The sequence below is a fragment of the Cryptotermes secundus genome, unplaced genomic scaffold (genome assembly GCF_002891405.2).
Source record: "Cryptotermes secundus unplaced genomic scaffold, Csec_1.0 scaffold258, whole genome shotgun sequence".
In the NCBI taxonomy this organism is placed as follows: Eukaryota; Metazoa; Arthropoda; class Insecta; order Blattodea; family Kalotermitidae; genus Cryptotermes; species Cryptotermes secundus.
The window spans coordinates 332,920-356,274 of record NW_019730106.1 but is presented as its reverse complement, the minus strand read 5'-3'; the positions used below and the strand labels follow the sequence as shown (position 1 = coordinate 356,274).

Below are 23,355 nucleotides of genomic sequence, written 5' to 3'. Positions count from 1 at the left end.
CATTCACACTTGCTTTTCTTAAAATTTCCGGAGAGACATAATTATATTCTCTCTAGTAATAATTAATAAAATCTTTCCAATACTTTTCCGCCAATGAGTTTTAAGAAAATCAAGTGGATGAAATATATGTCCACTTTAGAGGTAAAGCTGGTCACGACGAAGACGTGTGGGGAAACAGAGGTATACTTCCATGAATTCTTAACCTCGGCACTGGGTGGAGGAGCATTTTTAGGTCTTATTGCAGCAGCATTAAACACGGCGGAACTATCCCCTTTGAACTGGCAGCAGTGCCGGTCTGGATATGACGCCGTACACAGCAGACAGTGTCCCTGCCGGGAAAGGAATCAGGTCACGCAGCCTGCAGACACGCTTCTGACTGAACCATTCCGCCAAGTGGATTTTCATTATTTCTTTCTTTAAGGTCCTGCAGCCCTTTGGACCATGGTTGCTTTTTCAGTTTCTTAATCCTATACACAGCCGGTAACTCTCCTAGGACGGAGGATCAGCCAGTCTCTAGGCCTCTACCTACACATGACAGCACAAACACAGAATAAACACACACAGACATCCATGGCTCACGAGGGATTCGAACCCACAATCCTTGTGTTTGAGCAGGAGAAGACTGTTCATGCCTCAGACCGCGCAGCCACTGCGATGGTCTGATTTTGATTATGGATTACAATATTAAGGAATAAATTTAAAATACATGAGGTACATTCGAAGGTAAAATTACAATTTTATCTGTTGGATCTAAGGTCTCTACAGCGGTCAGTATGAAGAGAAACTGCCTTCTGGTTTGTAACAGTGTAGTTCTGAAACAGCTCAACTTTTCGGAGGAAAAGATCGCCTCCACCTTCAGGTTAGAAAAGTAACGCAAGGAAGAAACCAGCAGAAACAGTGGATAAGCTTCCTTACCTACTACACTACATGGCGTCACGTCCAGAAGGCCACAATATTTAAATAGTGGCCTTGTTCTAAGCGAATTATGTTAACAGCAGGTCATAAACCGGTCTTTTTAAGTTGTATTGGGTGTTTATAACTTGGAACTCTAATCTTGAGAAAGTACAAGCGGAACTACTGCATGTCGTGCAAAAAAGTCATTACTTTTATTGGTACATAAACGTTCTGCAGATCGGGGCTGACGAAATCATACTATCGTCTCAAACTGCGCATAAGAATTGACTAAGACGACTTTGAGAAAGAACATATTTTAAATAAGAAAAAGAGTTTCGTGTTGGTAGATCGAGTGAATAGACTTCTTTCCATTTTATAGAAGAATTTCTTCCCGTCTCCCTAGGCAATTTCTTAGGTGACATTGACTCTAAGGTGTAGACTACGTAGAACACGGAGCTCTAAGTTTATTGCATACAAACTTAACACAAGATTTCATCTCATTTTCTTTCTCTCCCTACATAAAAGTAGCCGCCTCTTGGTCGTGGAATTCGATATAATAAAACTAAGCGAGGATGACGCGAGACAGGTAAGAAGATAAAAAAGACACAGAAAAGGAAAAGGGGAGAAGTATAATAAAATAAAGTGCAAAAGAACTGGTTTGCAATCTGTACGGATTTGTTTCAATAGCATTTGTATATACCTACACACGTTTCTATCTTTACATCGTTTCAAACTTTAAACGGTTTGATCATCAGCAAGAATCGAATCAAACTTACGAGAAATAAAGTGAAGGAGAAATAAGTAAAGAAAAGAGAGACAGTAATAGCCGAATTGCGTAACGACTTTTGTGTCTCTCTGTCTGACAAACTAATGGTTGGCTCTACTTTCGACTGATCAAATTGATTAAATAACTTCTTCACCGACGCATACGAGAATGTTTCCAAGCCTTCAGGTGGCGAAAGAAACGCGTCGCATTCAATTCAACCTAAAAGACTTGAGAAAACAATTTACTCATCAGTACCAAAGGGCATATATACGAGTATTAGCAACACGTCATACCATTGTATGCTTTCAGGTTTGATTTGTTTCATTCTGGTCCGTCACAATAACAATTACAAATAATAAATCACTTCGTCCAATGTGACCTGCAAGTTTCTTACTACATAAAAACTTACAGGTCACATTGGACGGAGTGATTTATAATTTGCTTTCAGGTTTCTTTATTATAACATCGTACAGTCTGATGGGCGAATGTCAGCTTTTCAGAGAATTACATTACTTAAAATTTATGGACGTAAACCTACAACAAATCTCAAGAAATCTCAGACTTCGATGACATAACCAGTAGCATAATATTTCATTTCATCATCCTGTTGTATTAATATAAATTATTTCATATATAATGTGCTCTGACATGACGCCTGAAAGCCAGAATAGTCCATTGCTAGAAAACGGCTCGCTAACACACATTTTCCATGGATACGCGCTAGACTATATATGGAGCCGTGCAGAGAAGAATGGTTCATTCATTCATTATCCCGTGTGGAGGCGGGATCGAATACCTCCACCGTAGCCCTGCGAGTCGTAGGAGGCGACGAAAAGGGAAGTCTCGAAACTGAAACAGTAAAATATGGCCGAAAGTCCCATGGAACTCGGACCCGAGAATGACTGTGCTGGCGAAGGCCAGCAGCAACTGTAAACGACAGACGCGTCCTCTCGTCAGAAAAGCGCCCTACACCAACAAACCCACAACTGTCTTATGGTAATAGAATTCTGGTCGTGGGCCCCAGACGTGTGCTTCATTCCAAGACAAGAATGAGAACGATTTATTCGTAAGAGAGTGGACTTTCTAGGAAGTTGCAGTAGAAGAAGTGACCGATTCGTCAATAAGAACAAAGTCGGTCACAGTTGAAGAGAAGACACTCGTAGTCCAGTAAGGAAGGGAGCTTTTCTTAGACGGCCATTGACTGTGAGCTCTTATAATTGGTTGTAATTGTAAAGAAGTGCCAATAAATCCAATCATCCAATTCAGAACCCGATATATTCGTCTCATAAACATCTCATACGTGACAGTATGTTTCCGTCACAATGCAACACAACATTGTTGCAGTCACTTCAATCTTTATTCATGACATGTTTCGGCCATATACGGTCATCATCAGGTGCTCTCAATATGCCAGGCTGTTCACTGTACTGCCGTTTTTACTAAATTCAGCAGGGCGACCTACTTTAATTTAAATTTTAATAACAATTTTAATTTTAAAATTGAGACAAGAAATGCAGTGAAGAGTTTAGCATAACGAGGGCACCTGATGATGGCCGTATACGCCCGAAACATGTCGTGAATAAAGATTAAAGTGACTGTATCAATCTTGTGACTGAAATCTACGTACATGAATTATAGCCAATAGTAAGCTTCGTTGTACCGAATAAAATACGTGTATCTTATGTATTTCTTAGGTTCCTTCATTTCTATATCGATGTATTTTTTTTCAACTTCTGTTTCATAACGTGAATGAAGAATGATGTATTGACAAGGTTGCGGAAGAAACGTTTACGTCCTTTCACAAGGTACAGACTAAATTCGCTAACGGCTTCAGAGAGACAGAGAATCGAACGCGAAACCTCAGGTATGCAAAGCTGAATTACTAAGTACTCGAAAGAAATGTTCGAGACACGTTCAATATGAGTCTAAGTCATTCCCAGAACGATCAAAAGCAACGTTAATTAAGGTCAAGTTGTCCCTGTGCTTAATTAGTTATGCACTATGCCATGAAAGCATAAGAGGAGTAGATTTATAGGGCCATATATTCTTGACCTCGACACTAAGCGATTAGCTTCATGGCCAGGGAGCTTTACCCCTGCACCCATTGGATAGGAGGCTGCGGGGGCTCACGAACCGGCATCGACAACGCGGAGAAAAGAAAAATCTCACCCAAACCGGGATTCTAACTCCGACCTTTCGGTATCTAGCCCTAAACGGTCGCTATACGGACTGCGCTATATTAAAACGACACTTTCACAGCTTGGCTCCTGGCTTTCGAAGCCTCAGTCTGTCTACTAACAAAGCTATCAATCATCATATATACAGATTGTGGCCCTGCACGTAACACAATCCTGGGTCATATGGTAGAATATGGACTTTGTACTCCGGAGAGCGATGTCCGGTCTTAGGCGGCCCATACACGTACGAGTCTGACGCGGGAGTCCGGCTTGGCGAGGAGCCGGGCTCGGATTAATTTCGCCACACACGTATGAGCGTGGCGACCCACACTTGGACGAGTTTGGCTCTTTGGAACCCGAGCCGAGTCGGACTTGCGAGCCAGACTCTTACGTGCATGGGGCCCCTTAGTCTAGGCTGCTCTGGGTTGGTACCAGAACTCTTCTGAAGTGATCACTTGAGAGAAATATTGATGCTCCTATAAGAATCTGAAATAAGGGGAGTCACTTTACAGATTGATCTCTAAGTACCGAAATAAACGTGAAGTACTGTGGTTCCGAGGCTTTGTGATACTGGTTCCGTGTCGTCATGGAACTATTTCTTTCTTCGTGCTACAGCCAGTCATTCAATTTCTGTTACCAAATCTGGATTAAGTTTGCTTTCATTTCTTAGAGATTGGCAAGCCCTCGTCTGCTCTAGTGCTTACTGGTGATGTCTAGCTTTGTCTGACGAGGCCCGCGGTGTATGAACCCCTATCTGCTGTTTGAAGACGGGAGGTAGAACCGGACTTCGTAAAGTCTTATATACTCGAATCCATACTATGAACAATTCTACCAAGAAATGTATGTTTCGTCTGAAAGAGTAATGTTAAGAATACATATTTCTCTGTTCGTATAAACTCGCATTTACATATAAAGGAAGAAAATTTCTCTTGCCTCTTCCCAGTTTCTTAATGTAGTCACTTCTTTTATTTGTACTTGTGCCCGGAAGAGAAGACTGTGTAACAGAGAGCCTGAGCTCCTATAAAAATCGTATACATCTAACAAACAGGAGGGAAGCGCAGTCAGTATATATAAGCAAGTAATTACCTGGCAAGGGATTCTCACAACACCGAGCCCGTTACAACCCTCGTGAAGCGCCGTCCGTTAGCAGAGGCTTCCTGAACTGCCTACTGCACGCTCAGGTCTGGTGACTCCGCCAGTGTGGATCAAACGGTGGAGTTACATTCTCCAGAAAGAGGGGGTACTCTGTAGCGTAGTTGGTTAAGGGGCTATGGTACAAGCCGGAAGGTTGCGGGTTCAAGTCCCGATGAGGTCATCCGCCAACTTTGAGCCAAGTGTCTAGATAATGTGGGATCATCAACATCTCACAACCCTATGGGCTTTCACGACCTGGTAAAGGGATAGCTTTACTTTGTTTTTACATCCAGAAAGAAAAAAATACTATATTACGTGTACATAGTAATATATACGTAATACAGTTTCTGTGTTGACATATTTAACCGCCACCTTACAAATTTCAATTCACTTTGTGAATCTTCAGAAAATTCAGTTAGAACATTTTGGAGCCAGACGTCACTTTATAGCCAAATATTTTAAATATATAAAAATATATCAAAATGGCTGCTGTTGAATGTACGGAAACGAGAAAACTATAGCTATTAAATTTAACATCATACAATTTTGAATCATGTTAAGTTTTTAATCATCCGTAAATTTCCTGATACGTGAAACAAACATATGCTTATTTCGAGACAGAGACTTTATATTTTCAAGTGTATGACAGTAACAATGAGTCCAAATTTGAAATTTGACACGACAAAGTATTATGAATATGCTGCAACTTTAGAATAAAACATTCTACTATGTTAAATTTAATTTAATATTTAAAAAAGCCAAAACTCCATTGTAACTAACATGCGAAGTTACTTTCAATGAGGAAGTATGTACAGTCCTATATGTCTAGAATCTATACACGAAATATTTCTGTAAGTTCCCAAAATTTTTAAAAATTTGAAATTATATTTAAAAAATTAATCCAGCCTTAGTAGGCCAGCATTTCACATCTGGCTTGGATTCGATATAGCGGTAGACGCAATTCAGAAATATCTTCCTTGGCTCAATTTTCAAGTACTGACATCCCTACATGCATTCCTTTAAATACGCAACGGTCATATTCTTTTCGAATTTTACGTCTGCTCTTTAATATGTGTTCATGACGTAGTGCTTAATTAGTTAATCACAGGGCCAATTTTACTTTCTTTTTTTCTCCTTGGCACTACAGCCCCAGTGGGCCTAGGCCTACCTCCATGAACTTCTCCGTTCACTTCGGTTTTTCTAGATCTTAGACATTCGGTAGGACTCCTTGGGCGGGTGATCAGCTCGTCGCAAGGCCTCTACCTGTACACAAACACAGAAAAACACACACACAAACTAAACATCCATGCCCTGAGTGGGATTCGAACCCACGATCCCGGTTTCCAAGCGAGAGAAGACAGTACATGCCTTAGACCGCTCGGCTACCGTGACCTGCCAATTTTACCTTTACCCTACTTAAAATATATCAGTTGCATATCCCACGTCGCTGGTATAAGCTTCAGCATGAAGGACACATGCTAAATGCAAAATCGAGTATTTATTCCTAACATTTCCGAATAGAGGTCTCAGGCACCAAAAATTGTCACGAATTTTAGAATTATTTTTGAGACATAAATCAAAAGCAAGAGTGTTGAGTGAAATGGCTTCAAAAATCCACGCTGCTGCCTATTTGCTGTCGGATTTAGAGATCTGGTCAGAAATTGGATACAGGAGTAGGCAGGCTCCAGGTTCGCTCTGGACGTTGTGAACAAAATATTTCGTACAGTCGTTTGGAATAGAAGCCATGTTTGCCAGATGCAAGTACTTCAGCATATACCTGTATAAAAAACCTGAATGTTTAGTGATTTAGAGAAATTTTTTTTTGAAAAAAAAAACTGTTATTTAGTACGGAATATTTAAATTGCGACTGTAAACAGAAGATTATTCGCATTACTAATTACACCTTAATGAAAAGGAAATTCACATTCATTAATCTCTTAATCAAGCGTCATGCACAGCTGACAAAGTAAAATACGTATCTATCCGTAAAAATAGTTTAGAGCATCTGGGAACTATTCTGACTTAGAAGAATTAAACAGAGTCCACTGCCAAGGTGATAAAATGAATAGTCATTCTCTCGAGAACATTATAATTTGTGCTTGTGGCTGATATAAAAATTGTTATAGCCAGTTAAGATACGTTCATTACATTCGAAACAACAAGAAACCTCGTAGTATCACCATTATGCTATATTAAAATAAAAGCGAAATTTCATGTTCTGTGCACAACTTCAATTCTGAGAATATTTTACTTTTCTCTCTACACGAAACGGCAAAAGTGAACGTCGTTGAACAATGCTGTGTATCCAGACTAGGCAGAATGCCGAGACGGCTGTCAGGTAACTTCAGGCACAGGCATGTCTCTCCCAAGAAACGAGCCAGGAGGAGGAGGAGGAGGAGGAGGAGGAGGAAGAAGAATCCTTAGTAAACCCAATTTATTTCATTCCTCAACAAGAAAGACCTTTAGAGCACGACAAAATGGTGATGCTCCGGCGATTTGTGAAACACTTGGCCCCATTACAATGCTATAAATCTTTGTTTCTGCCAGCGTCTCTTTTTGCGGCCCCCTTGGTAAAGAAAGCTATTCTATATAAAGACTTACTGCCCTTTGTAACGCCCTCGGAAGCTAATGGCGTGGCACAGAGCGCAGAGATGAAAACAAGAGATCAGATTCAATTTTTAATTCATACAGACGAAAGAACAACAACGCATTTCGTCGTTCAAAACTACGGAGTAGATGTCCATCATGTGTAACAGTTCTGTCTTCGGGGATATAACGTCGTGTAATCCGTTGAATGTTAACAGACATTTCAGAGGAACATGTCGCCTCCATCTTCAGGTTGGAATAATAAGCCAAGCATGAAGTAGGTAGCAAGCAGAAGCAGGCTCTGCTGTAATGTTTTAATAGGATTAAGAAAACGTTTCGCCTTTACTTAATTTGACTGAACATAAATTATCAATATAATTACATGAAGAAGAAATACAAATCAAGACTAAATTATTAATACAGATTTGAGCGTACTAAGAGTAAATGGTTAAAATCAGTTAAAATAAATTATGAAGTCTTGAATAAATATAGCAATATAATGATCTCCGTTCCTATGTTAGTTATGTAGACTCTGTTGTACTGTGGGCTGTGTCCGTCTGTGTGATGCTGTCGTATATAATCCACTGACACGCGTAGTAATGTGTATTACTTCTACTAAACTAGTTACACTTGACGGATTTATGCTGCATGTTCAAACGTAAAGTTTCAAAATGTTCCTCATAAAGACACTTCACGATGTTATCTTGTTGATCTCTTTTGTTCTCAGTTCATATAAGCGCAACATTCAATTTGTCTTCCAGTACTTATGTTTCGAATAGCACAGCAAGCTTACTTCCAATTATATACAAGAATAACAATATTTTCCATTTTGTGCGAATACCATACATAAGTTTGCAAAAAAAAAACCTTAATTCTATTACTTAAGTGAAATTTATTTAACCCTTTTCGAGAATCCATTTTGTGTTGCTCTCCCTGAGGGAACATCCCCCTTCTTTCAAAGAAATTTCTACTGTGCTGCATGTATTCTTATCAATATTAAATGTGCATACCGGGCCGCGCCATAGCTCAAGCTGTTAGTCGCTGGCTTCCCACCGTGGCGGCCTGGGTTCGATCCCGGGTCTGGTCAAGTAGGATTTGTGGTGGACAAAGTGGCGCTTGGGCAGGTTTTCTGAGTACTTCGGTTTCCCTTGCCAAATATTCATTCCACCAATTGCTCCACAATCACCCTCACCTATCATCTGGGGCTGGTACAATAGGCCAGAAGTGGCCGCAGTCCCACCCCACTAGCAATATAAAAATGCATGCTGCGTGATATAGTGATATCTGTGAATTGCAAATTTTTCGATCACATCAATATATTAACTTCAAATCAATCACAAAATCGTGGTACAACTTGTCAAAATTAACATTTCGATTTAAACACAAGATTCAATGTATAACGTACTTTAGATTATGGTCAAGGTGCAACAGTGGGGACGCGTGTCTGCTTACCAACTGTTCTAGTACTCATCTTTACGTAAATAAATGCCAATTTAAGAAAAATAGGTAAAACTTTCGAAGAGACAAATTAACCTAAAGCAAACTTAATAATCGTGCGTTTTGTCTCCCAGAAAAAGGCGAATCTCTCTTACAAAGATGAGTGGGAAAAGAATGTTCAAAATAAAAAAAGAACACTTATCTATTATATGAACAAAGCGAACTGTAGACACAATATGTTGACGTAATTCCGCCTCATTGAACGTGAAATAAAATAGCACTTGAAATTAGAATAGCAGCTGCCATGCTATTGCGAAGTCAAACATCGGTACTAATAATGTATTCTTATCTTCATATATTAGAGTACATCATCCCTCTTAGAGCTTAACCAAATTAATTCACAAAGGAAGAATTATATTCCAAGGTCCAAAAATCGCATTTCGCTCTCACAGAAATTCACAAAACTGAAACTAACTTCATGGAGCTGAGCCCTACTTGAGAAGCCTCCAGTCACTCGACTATTCAAGAATTTCCAAGCATTTTATGGAACCTGAACGTTCATTACTGTGTTCATATCTTGAGCCAAATCTTAGCTTCGGTCGTTTATCTAAATAATCAGTTCAAGTCCGATGCCGTTTCTTTAACTCTCTTTAACAATTTTTTTTATGGTGAGAAGTTGGTAGCCCCGTGCCCAGCACCACAAGCTGGACAACTACCCCTTGTCGTCTGTCCGTGACTGCTCATTCAGTATATTCGCAGCTACTGTCCATATCTGGAGGCCGTCTCCTCCATCCGCAACCTGAGGACGCGCCATGTCGTGGTGACAAGACATTCACTTAACATGACACATATACACAAACATACATAAATACACAAACGTTTACTTCTTGGATTACGTATCGATACATCTTGAAGACAAGAAGGATCATTACCTATAATCGAGGTTTCCAGGATAAATATACAGTATTTACGCATGTATAGGCCGCGTGCGTGTATAGGCCGCAGCACAATTTTCAGACAGAAATTATAGAAAAAAATAATTTTCTTGGAATATTATTTCAGGTGTAGAACACCCTGTATTACTAATTATGAATATAATTTTTTTTAAATGAAGTGTGATTTCGAATATTTCGAATATAAGCCGCACCCCAGTTTTCCTCTTGAATTTTTGGCAAAAAATGTGCGGCCTATACATGCGTAAATACGGTACATACATATATCACATATATACGAGTATATACATTTATACACATATAGTAGAGACATTTTCAAAAGCATGATATTCGTCATAAAAGCTTATGAAATTTAAAATAACGATGCAGTCATAACTGGTACTGATCAATAGGCATATTAGATGTGCACTGTAATCCTACAAACTCATTTCCGTGTTCCTTGTTTCTCGCTCTCGTAGGCAGTGAAACATTAGACCTGACATGTAATAATGATTTGTACCGTTTTTCCCCTAACTGGTTTCTAGATCAAGAAAGAAAACTGACTCCTTGTGTTTGTGTGTTTTGCGTGTTTGTACCCCTGATGCTTCCTATTGGTGTGAAGTCGTGAAACGGATGCGTAGTTGCAGGCAATAAGCACCATAGCTGAGGGAAGTCGAGGCGGAAGGGTACACAGAACAGAATGAAGCTGAAAAGAAAAATCCCCTCTGCTACAACAGTTTCCGTCTTTTTATTCCCCAAACCCTACTTCTCCTTTGCTTCCCATATTATATCCCAACACAACCCAAACCATTATCACAAGGACTCGACTCTGTACCTCTGAGCGAACATAAGGCCTAACTACTGCGAAATTTCCGTAAAAGGCTTCAGGAAACTCCGTTTTCCTTCTCTGTGCTTTATCCTCAAAAACAGTATTATAATTTACACCTAATTTACCGGTTTATGGAGTTTCCGTTCCTTCAGAATTTCCCCAACTTCACTCTCCCCTCCCCATAGATTCTTGCACCTAAAGCTACAAGCAACCTTTGATCTGATAGTGAGATGGCGTGGGCCTTACACAGTATCCAGCAAGCCAGACTTCATTTCTCATAGCTGGAGATAGAATCTGTAAACCACCCTCTAATCGCCAACGGTCCTTGAACTAACACAGATTATTATGTAGGCAATTTTTTCACGAATACAGGTATGAGGAAATCGGGGAAGAACGATTCTTTTTACCACAGTTCCTCCGAGGGAGGCAGACGAAGGAAGAATAAAATGTTGCTTCTGTTTCGGTCAGAGAAACAGGATAATTTGAGCTAAATTTCTCCTGTATATTTCTACATTGATACAGAGCAAAGTAGTAACTTCTATGTACTGTACACGCGTCTAAGCCTGAATTTTCACGCCGATTTTCACAGGAATAACAAACAAATATGGTTCAGAAGTAACAGCATAAAGTTAGTCGAAATGTTTCAAGGTTATATGCTCATTTGAATACATACCCCGAAGGATGTTACTCCGGTGCTTTTTGTGTCGTTACATATTATATTCTCGTAAAGGGAAGAAGAGATAAGAGGGAGGCAGAAATAAACTTTATCGAATCTCGTAACGCAGCATATGTTACATGCAATGAAGTCGTTTTATTATTTTTTGGTTTTTCAACATTTTATGGTAGAGGTAAATCATAAGTCTCTGTCTAGAAAATCAACAATATTTCTTTGAAATAAACACATCTGATTCCCTCGAAAGTCCAGTAACTTTAGCTAAATGTAACTATAGATGAAGTAGAGGCAGACGGACCGCGAAAAAATGTGGGAATTATAAATATACGCAAATTTTCTTGTACTGCAGGCCTTATTTGCAAAGACCTCAGACTTCTAAATGTCAGGATTAATTGCTTATTTATTTTTAGCCATGTTAACTTAACTTTCAAGAATTCTTCAATGGTTGTTTGAATATAAGAGTCTTTTAGAACTTTCAAGTTCACAGTGGACTTATTCAATAAAACTGTTATCAAAGTGTCCCTAAAGGGGTATAATACATAAAAGTGAAATCACAATGAAATAAGTAGAGTATGAACCGGGATAATTTCCTGTTGCAATTTTAACATCCTTTATCTTAGTAGCTAACGTGTATAACCGTAACAGAAAAGACAACAATAATGGGACATGTAGACCCATTTCTAGGCAACGCCCGAATTACGCGAACGCAACAACAGAACCACTGTTGCAAGAGGAGTTTTCTTTTTGGATCTCATATGTTTATTAGTAGGTAAAGGGCCAATGCACACATTTTTGACAAAAGATGATAGGTTTTCCGTGGGGTGCGTGCTGATGAGTTATCTTGAAGACAATCGACGCTACACTCAGAGTTGAGTTGAGTTGAGTTGAGTTGAGTTGAGTTGAGGGTTCAGTTGTGGAGCGTTAAGAAGCGAAGAATGGAAGCGGCATAATCGCCATGGCTAAGATTCGTACTAGGAAACGTCTTGTGAAGACACGACAGAGGAATTACCATTGTGGTGAGCTACTGCTAAGTAAAGGCTAGTAGAAATAAACTGAGAGGTCCTAGTGTCAGGTGATTTGTAATGTGGAAATCAGCAACAGTGTAATAATTATTTGTCGTTACGACCTGTAAATGGTCACTAAATCTATTCACCAATCCAAATCCCGTCTATAGTCACTAATGCACGTGACTATAAAATCACGCCATAATTAGGTTTAATGTTCTCGGGGAACGTATAGAAAATGTTTAAAATTATATAAATTCAAGAGGATATTTACGCTAATGCTTGACAGAGCTACTGAATTCACCACTGAAAAAAACGCCAATATATTTCGCGCTACAAATGTCACTTCAACGGTCAGTCGCTTGGTAACTTAAAGAGTTCATTACACTTATATATTGGCGGCATCGGTAGGAATGGTAAAGTTATTCCTGTAACAGGCCGTGGTGGCCCATGGGCTGTGAGACGTCGAGGTTCCCATATTTTCTAGAAAATCGGCTCACATACGGCGGTGAGTTTGTCACCATTACGCCCCGGCAGCGCTTTACCCCCAGAAAGATTCCTGGTACTCATTTCTGTTAGAGGCAGAGTCGACTCCAGGATCGTAGTGTGGTTGGAAGGATTAGGTATTTTAAAAATGCAATGACCTTATCGGGAATCGAACCCGCGACCATCCGACCTGAACGAAAACAAAACAGAAATAGAGGACTCCCTCTTCCGGGATATAATGCTGTGTGGTCTGTTGAAAGTCAATCGCCGTTTCGGAGGAACATGTCGCCTCAATCTTCTGGGTAGAAGTATAAGCCACTCAAGAAACCAGCGTGAAGCAGGTAGCAGACGGAGCCAGAGCTAGAGATATGTTTCGTTATATCCCATAAAGAGAATTGTTGGTAACCACCGCTGTGAAAATTTCAAATCCTGAGAAACAGGAAGACTCGCATTGTTAAAACCAAAGCCGGAATAGTCAATTGTTAGACAACGGTTCGCTATGAAATTAACGCACATTCCCGCAGCAATGGAAGACGCGGATTAGTCCAGTGCTAAATAACGACGCACTACGAAATCAGCAGGTCGCTAAGCACGTTTCGTAGCAACAGGTAAACAGAATATAAGAGAGGAAATATTTGAGGTGGTGATCTGCATTCGATTCGCCTCGAAGATATGAAAGGGGGACATGTAATTGATTCAAGAGTTCATTCGTCCTTAGTGATTCATAGGTGACTGACTCACAAACCAGAACCAAGTCAGTCACAATGGAAGAGAGGACACTGGTAATCTAGCAGGGAATGGAGTGAGTCTTAGGCAGCCATTGGTTGTGAGCTGTTACAACTGATTGTAATTGTAAAAAATGTGGCAATAAATCCAACCATCCAATCCAGAAACAGTTATTATTAATCACTCAACCCCCTCGTACGTCAAAATACGAAATAGACCTCAAATAATTGACTTTTTACCCGAACTATTCCGATTGTAATAAAGTAATCGTTATCATAAACGTTTAAGGAATCACTGAGGTGTAGGCTACGTTCAATATATTAACGAGTACTGACTCTAATATTGCTTATAGATTATTTCATAATGCAGCTTGACAGAAACGAATATTCATGAAAGGGAAAAAATCATTTTCCATGTCAATTTTATCGTACACTGTTCAATTCTCTAGGCTTCTCTTTATTGCTAATGGGGTGGCACTAAGTCGTTTGTACTGCGGCCACATCTGGCCTATTGTACCAGCCCCAGATGATATGTGATGGTGATTGTGGAGCAATTTGTGGAAAGGAGATTGGCAGGGGAAACCGAAGTACTCGGAGAAAACCTGCCCCAGCGCCACTTTTTCCACCACAAATTCCACTTGACGAGACCCGGGATCGAACCAGGGCCGCCGCGGTGAGAAGCCAGCAACTAACCGCTTGAGCTATGGTGGAGCTTTCTCTATACTTACGAAGGTAAGTAATAAACTTCTTGATGAGAGGAGAGGAAAGTTTGAGTTGAGAATTCATCTTCTAGTCGAATAAAACCGCAACGCATACAACAGGTAACATGATTCAGAGAGATGCATGCTGTATTGTTATATTCAACCCTATCATGTGGCTGGTTCAAACAGGGAATATGTACTCTTTCATATAATTCATTCAGTTACTTTACAAAGTTTGTTAGAGAAAGAGTGGTTCACGTCACAAGCACCAGTATTAAGGGTGAAAACTGTATAAGAAACAGCAAGCAGGAAACACAATCATCTGGAACTTCAAGAAATATATATAGAAGTTACATGAAATGAGAAACCTACAAAATACATTTTTTAAATATGCCAAAATTAATAAGACATTTCATACGGGAATATTCAGAAACAACAACCAACATAGCTACTTTCAGTAACATACTTAGAAAGGTTTAGGGGGCACGCGGTAGCGTAGTTGGTTGAGACACCATGCTAGCTGGATTGTCGCGGGTTCAGGCCCCGATGAGGTAACTGTATATCTTAATTTGACCTAATCCTTCCAGCCGCACTATGGCCTTGGGTTCGATTCAGCTTCTAAAAGAAATGAATACTAGGAATTAATTAAATAATTTTCCTGGGGAGTAAAGTGCGGTCGGCGCGTAAGGCTGACAACCTTACCGCCATCTTTGAGCAGATTGTCTAGAAAATGTGGGACCCTCGACGTCTCACAACCCTATGGGCCTTCATGGCCTCTTACAGGGATAGTTTACTTTTTTTTTGCTTTTACTAAGAAAGGTTTTTAATAGTTTTCCAACAACTGCAAGAAATGCAGTCCGGGTCTGGCTGCATGATAATTGTAATCAGTGATGATTTTCATTTTGGTCTTCTGGGTTATATCACCAAGCAATTTGATAACGAAAATTAAATTCGGAGAAATCTGTTGCCTTTGTCTGTACCGTGAATACAGAACGTTGTGCTCATCCGAAACATAGGTAATCAGTTAACAGACTGCACAGTGCCACAACCCAGAAAACTACAACATGACTATTCATCACACCAAAAACTTTAAATATTAATGATAGTGATGTTGATGATGATGAGGGAAATAATAACAACGACAACAGTCGTAATAATTTGTTCACATCGAAAGTAATATTAAAGTATTAAGTTACTGAATTATTCTGCTTTGAATATAGTAGCAAGTTCTCATTGAAGACCTGAGGAGGATCCACTGAAAGCAGTTGTCTGCAACTACACCCCAGGAAAACCAATTTTGACTGCTGACAGCTGCTACGCTTGACGAACAGATGTACATGTCTTCTCGTTAAAATTATTATATAAAACATAGGTTTTAATTTCGGTGTTTGCATTTTCGAATCCAGTGGAGAAATTTCGTTGTGGAAACAATGAACTTCGGACTTCATTAATGTATGAGAAAATTAGTGGGATTCCTGAAGTGTAACATAGTGACCAAAAAAGAGTTATGAAACAGAAAAAAAAAATATTATTCAAGAAACGTACCAATACCTATGTCATATTTATGTAACAAGCATTTACTTTCAAGTAATCAGATGGCAGGATGCTCGAGCTGTTGCCTTCTTCTGATGAAAATAATTTATATTTCTTCCTACGTATAAGCATCGCAACGTTCTTTCGAAAATGTAACCTAGATTAAATATATGTACGTTTCGAAACAGTTCAAAAGTTTTTAATACACCTACAGGAATTGTAAAATTATAAAAATATCTTTTTTAATTCTTTCTTAAATAAATTTTGCTATGCAACTTACTTCACTTTTCCTTTGTGATCATTACCACGAGATGTTATGGCTTGCGGCTTTCTCTGTGTTTAAGTTATGTGGGATTAAAGAAGTTTGTTCAGAAGTATATTCAACATAAAGGAGGATATGTACGAGAAAGGCAAGTAATTGAGAATAGGTGAGTAGGGGGGGGATGTATTGCCCACAGACGAAAAGTTTAGAGCCAAGGCTTTTAACACACCTAAGTATTTATTAATACGTTCTTCTGCTAACTTTCATACCTTAGCAGAGTAACTGTTCGAGTAACGTGAAGAACTGTCGAGGTTCCCGTCTGGCTTAGCAACATCAAACAGCAAGACAATAAGACCGCAATTAGCGTTTCTGAAATGGCATGCAGCGGCAGAGTCAGAAATGGGGCGCGTGTCAGTGTGAACCTCCACAGAATTTATTTCCATTGGTGTGTCTCCCTTAATAGTCTTTGAAGTAATGGACTCATATTCACGAAACTTCGTATGAACCACTTGAGACTATTCTGGTCTTAAAATAACAGTGGACTGCAATGCGCGATTTTAGCACATTTCAGAAAAGTGTAACAGTTGGACGCATTAAAATACCTGAAGATGGCCATCTATTGCCGAAACATGTTGTGTTAAGTGTTAAATGGTGAATAAACAATTGTTACATTATCGACGGACTGTGAATACATAGTAGACGGTTGGTTAAAGATTTGCAGCAGAATGCTGAAATACAGAATTACAAATAAGAGGTCTATATGTCAGCTCAGCGGAAAGAATAATAGACCTATTGAAAAGGAACATAACATACTCCAATGATGTAACAGAGACGAAGTTTCTGTACAATCAAAAAGTTTTCTTTTGTAAGAAGCGAGGCATAATCAAGGTCCAGGAGTCTGAATTGCATCAAGGGAGAGCGGATATGCACATAAAGCCTGACCGGAACATCGTCACAGTTACGTGTCAAGGATTCGAAAGCAGGGACACATACGGCAGTGGTTTACTTGAATCAACATTTTCTCTTATTCAAATTTGCATGCGACAGTAGTCTACCGGAGGGTAAAGTTTTCTTGGGTGACACCAAATTCCACGACCAAACCTCCCTTGCATTCTCACAGTTCTCCTCCTCCTACAAGAAACCCCACCCTTAACCCCCACCCTCACCTTTTTCGATTCATGGTTCGGTGAGTTTGATAAATTACCTCGGCGAAGCGGCAAGTGTGTGAAGGCTGTAGTGTTGCGGCCCTTCCGATCGCGGGCTGCATAGAAATCGCTATATTAGGCCCCGCTCTTGTCTTCTGAGGACGTTTCATTTTGAAAATACAGTTTCAATTCGAAAAATTAATACTTTTCCTCTTTTACAGAGAAAGCGAACGTCGTTTTGATGGGAAAATCTAGCAAAATTAGACGTCAGTGTGAAACTACCACTAAAGATGGTTTCTGAATGATTGTTCTGCTACTTATTCTATTTTCGTCGGTAAAATTTCTTCTGGGCTTTCTCCATTCACCTAAGCTAAAACAAACAGCAATTTAAACAGATACAAAAGTAAATTTTTCCTTGAATTTTAGAATAGTATTCCTTCCACTACGGCCCGTCATGGTAGCCGAGCCGTCTGAGGCATATACTGTCTTCGCTAGCTCGGACGCCAGGACCGTCGGGTCGAATCCCATTCACGACATGGATATTTGGTATGTGTATGTGTTTATTCTGTGTTTGTGTTCTTCTATGTGTAAGTAGAGGCCTTAGGACAAGCTGATCACTCGTCCAAGGAGCTCTACCGTCTGCAAAATGATCATGAAACTGAAAATCAGAGACCAGGGCCCAAGGGGGTTGTAGAGCCAGTGAAAAAAATATCCTTTAATTATAATGCTGCTATATATTTATTGCATCTATAATCTATTGTGGGATTTGAGGTCCTTACAGCGGTGGTTATGATAGGATAACGAGGAGTATTCCAGTTAAAGTCAACTAACGTTTCAGGACTTGCGGTGGACTGATCCTTTGTTAAAGAAAACCTACAAAATATCTTAAAAATGCAAAGTTTCAGGAGTTTATTCTAAACAGCAACAGGCCAGAGGCCACTATCAGTGAAACCGAAGAAAAATAAGGAACATAATTATATATTTTTTAATTTTATTCAAGGAAAATTGTTTCGAATAAAAGTATACTAAATCTTACTACAACATACAGTATATGAGGCACGCGTTAGCGTAGTTCGTTGAGGCAATATGCTATAAGCCGAGAGGTCGCGGGAACGATTCCTAATTAGGTTATTCTATTTTTCAAACAACCTAATCCTTCCAGCCGCACTATGGCCCTGAAGTCAACTCAGTCTCAAACAGAAATGAATACCAGGAATCGTCCTGGGGTCAAAAGGCGGCCGGAGCGTAAGGCTGACCTCACCGCCATCTATGAATCGACTGTCCAGAAAATGTGGGAGCCTCGACGTCTGACAAACCTATGAGGCCTCCCCGGCCTGTAAGAAGAATAACTTCGCCGTTTTTATTATATTGTATAGGCCTACATTGTAGCAGGAGCACTCTTTTCTACGAGCATTTTCAGCCCTGTTACTTTCTTCAGCGAAGATTTGCATAGACATATAATTTCACCGTGCTTTATATGTGCTTGTATCTTCCAGTTCTTGAATTATAAAATAAATTTCCACGAATCGTACCACGAAAGTTACGCCTTCAGAGGCCAATCTTATTTCGAGTCCGCAAAAAATTATCGATCAGGAGTAGATGATTAATTTTCTATATATACATAATTTTAAATTTCTTACAGCTAGTAAAAGCAACAAGGCCTACACACAAAATTCTAAGGTGGAGGTGACAATACCACCATATAATATTTTATCCTGGAGATATACATGGTAAAGTCTTAAAAAAATATGCAAATTTTGTTGATGTATTCCCCTTTTATAGATATGACAGTAGAAGACGTGTACGGATTTATATTTAACTCTCAGTTAGATGGCGAGCAAAATTTGTACCAAGTAAACACCCAAAAGACTACTGCTGTTGCTACAACAGTATCAAGTAATAATTATAATTTAATATATTTAAAATGGCAGGCAGTACAAAGTTTATTCCACTAGGATTCAAGGGCATGGTCGTCTGCGCAAGATCAGCTAAGCTGCATGTTTTGTAAGATTATAAACTGGCATTAAGAACACAACACTTGTAGTACTATGAGGCAGTGCAACAGAAAAGTGGACCTTATGTTCTAACCACAATTCCTCGTTTCGTACTGGAGTAATTTCTTTTAGTGCAGAGATCAGTAGCAAATATTACAGCTCAAGAAGAAATTCTGTCAACAGAATTTGCTACAAATATGCCACAATAGATAACATTCTCGACACGGTGGTCGCGCGGTCTAAGGCATGAACTGTCTTCGCTAGCTCGAACGCTGGGATCGTGGGATCAAAGCCCACTCAAGCCATGGATATCTGTCTGCCTTTATTCTGTGTCTGTAGGTAGCGGCTTTGCGACGGGCTGATCCACCGTCCAAGGAGTCGTATCGTATGCGTAAAAATAATTACGGAACTGAAAATAAACCCAGTGCACAAACAAACAGGCTGTAGGGCCATTGATGGATTAATGAATGAGATAGGATTTTGATACGTTAAACCTAGAAGAAAAGAAAAAGTATAATAAGCCTTACCGCATAGGCATATTTAAGAGGTACATGCTGCAAACTAGAACTGGACCACATCTGTTCTGAATGCAAATTCTCGTATCATGAAATAGGCCACGACCTCTTTGTCCTTAATCAGTGTGCATAACCATCTTCACATTTTATACAGTGCTATAAATAGCTTTGAATTCAATACAACTTCTAAACATGTGAACGAAATCATTGTGCTCGGACAAGATACGAGTATAATGTACATGGACTGAAAAATCCGGATATTTAGGACTACTGAAATTTATTTGAAGAAATCCAACTGTATTCAGTGCTTACCCATGATCTCTGAATATTGATAAATTAAAGGAAAACCACATCAGAAGAAACTGAAGCGATGCACGAACCGTGATGGGCTGTACCAAATTATAACATCTTCCTTCTCCTGCTCTAGCAGATGGGACATATAGCCTAACGCATGATCCGATCCACGAAGTGTTTGCTCCCACCATAATTCAGTTTTGACTTTCTTAGTGATGAAGGGAAGGAGAACATACGAGGAAAATTCCATACTAGACTCGCCTGGTCTCGAGGTCCAAGACTTTTTAACGGAGAGAACTTATTCTCATAACGACAGATCCCATCCCGAAGAATAATGAAAAATTTAGCTCGACGTCGAACAACAATCCGGCCTCTTGTTAAACTGAGAATTCGAATTTTACCTAACTTCTTGCTTTTCTGTTACTTTAGTATCTGCCTGTTCCTACTTTGTTATTACGGGTTCTTTCGAATATTGAAATGAGCCTCAGGGTTCCACGAAAGGCAGACATTTCTTTCAGGGTCCAAGTGACTACTAGATCCTTAAAAAGAATTTCCGGGAAGAAATAATCTCCTACTTTCCTGTGATACGACACGGACCGCAAAGAAAACGATGCCTCCAAGAACTCTTTTCCGCTGGCAGGTGTTTACCAAACCATTGCTTAGCAACGATAGCGGGATAGACACACAGATTCCTCTTTGATACCACATGGACCATGTAGAAAATGACTCCTCCCGCAATTTTTTCTATTGTTGCGTATGTGTTCGCTGCCACGAGCAACAAGTGAAGACACACACACAGACACACAGACCAGTGAGAGTAATTTATGGAATATGCTGTTTATATGGGCTCAGATGCCATGATATACATACCAAGTTTCACAAAGATTGGTTCAGGCAGTCAAAAGTTAATAAGGTGGATGAATTCACAGATACATAGCATTCGGATCTCAAGCCTACTTTAGTACAGTAAGCTGAAATGGACTTGGGGTTGGATAAGTTGGATAAGTAGTTGGATAAGGCACTATGCTACAAGCCTCAAGGTCGCGGGTTTGAGTCCCGATAAGGTGGAGTTTTCAATCTACCTAACCCTTCCAGCCGTACTATGGTCCTGGGCTCGACTGAGCCTGCGACAGGAATGAGTACCAGGAATCTTACTGGGGTTTAAAGGGTGGCCGACGCGCAAGGCTCACGATCTTAGCGCCATCTATGAGTCGAGTGTCTAGACAATGTGGGAGCCTCGGCGTCTCACAATCCTATGGGACTCCACGGCCTGTTACAGAATAGCTTTACTCTTTTTACCTAAAGAGGACTCCACTTCTTGGAGACGGTTTGATACTACCATTATTCATGAAACTAATTACACTGCCTATAGGAAGCAAGAATATGCCGGAATGCCTACAGCAGGACGTCGTTCCCGTGAATGTCAAAAGGAATTGTTATGAAAAAGGAATCCAGCCATACGCTTCAGTTCACATAAATAAACCAAAATGCATATGTTCCTTGAAAACATAATGTGACGAGAAAATAAATCGTGTTCCAATTCCACATTAGGAAATACAGCATACCCTAAATGGACTTACGTGTCAGTTTCATTAGCAGTGTTCAGAGTTACCCATATTCAAGTCCGTACATTGCCACAAATCAAAACAATTCTCTTCTGACAGACTTAATTTTATAAACCCAAACCGTTCCAGAACAATAAACTGTGGTGGTGTGGGGAGTCCATTTCATGTTTCCAAGCTGAAACTTTGTTAAAAGCGGAACAGGGAGGAACCAGGGGGTGGGTGGACATTGTAAAGGAGAATGAAAGGGTGAGTGGTGACGGATGACATCACTGGAACAAGATGAAGTCAGTCGGGTGTGACGTCACGGGCCGAGAAATCTTGACGTTGCCTCCTCACTGGCTGTTTCCGTGATCTCTAACCAACTTGTAACAATAGCTGCAAAGCTTCGGTCTCTATGAAGGACAATGAGAGCCCCGTGACGTCTGCAGCTAAGCTTTAAGACGGGAAACAATGTGCTCTGCTGGTCTTCGGTCCAAGAATTCTTACGAATCACAAGATATGATCATACATTGGCCAGTATATATAGACTCAGTTAAATTTAGATTTTATATATTACTTATTTCATATAATTCACTCAATGTCCTGTTCGAGCAAACTGCTATGGGCATCCATACTCGGGAGGCTCTGTGCTCTGTTTTCGATTCCCAGGCTGCAGAAGGGCCACCTAGAAGTAGGGTGTTCTTGGTTTTCTTCTGACACCAAATAGTATAGTATGCGCCAAAAGCAGTACTGAAACTCGCGCATCTCGCTGCGCATGTGCATTTGTCGACGGGGCATAGCTCCAGCCGCACGGGTTCCCAGTAGTGAAAAGGGAGTTGTGTTGTGCAGTTGTTGTTGGAAATGGGTCTCTCGATGGAGGAAAAAGTATTCATAGTTGAGTATTATTTCCGCTCATGCGGAAGTGGTACCCAGACAACTCGCTTCCTTGGTTTTGTGCTTCCAGATGTTATTGTCCAGAAACCGCTAAATAGTACACGTGTGACGATATGGTGTGTTGTCTCAGCACACGGTATATTAGGCCCCTATTTCACTGAGGATGAGGAAGGCAATGCTCTTACCGTCACCCAAGAACGCTACAGGGACATGGTGATCGGACCATTTCTTCAGGATTTGAGAAAGTTCTGTCGTGCAAAGGGCCTTCACATGAATGGACAGTGGTATCAACAGGACGTTTTTCATTTCAATACTGTACTTTGGCGCATACTGTACTTCAAATTATGCCACTACCTCATCCTCCAGCTCATGTGGTCACTATTCACCTCTTCATATGACGCTGTATAATTGCAGCTATTGAAAATTCGGTTAAACAACCGATGAATAAATAAATTAATTAATTGTGCTACTTAACTAAAACGATACTTTCAAATAATGATAATTAAAGGGCGCTGCAAATGTAACTAATACAATCGAATAGATTCATTTTAGAGAAACTTGTAGTCGCTCAGGAAGTCATGCAATTGCCAGTGTTTATAGAACCCGAATATGAATTGCTGTATTCAGAGGAAATAGAAACAACTGACAAGCTGACTCAAGCTTGCCACCTGCCTATAACAAACTAAAAGTAAACAAGAATATCATAACCTAAGTTACAAAGAGCTGTTCTTGATTTCACACGAAATACTGAATACAATATTATAGCGGAATGAATAATATAAAATATTTTGGACACAATTTTTTTCTATATGCTCAAAAACTTCTATTCT

General features: G+C 39.9%; 1 protein-coding gene across 1 annotated transcript in view; it reads right to left on the bottom strand.

Moving 5' to 3' along the window:
- LOC111866038 (mucin-19) overlaps window positions 1-4,955 on the bottom strand; it is a 519,428-nt gene extending 514,473 nt beyond the window's left edge. Inside the window, exon 1 of the mRNA XM_023854546.2 lies at window positions 4,924-4,955. The gene's annotated coding sequence lies outside the window, so the exon portion shown is untranslated. The remainder of the gene's footprint in view (window positions 1-4,923) is intronic.
- Between the last annotated feature and the right edge of the window lie 18,400 nt (window positions 4,956-23,355).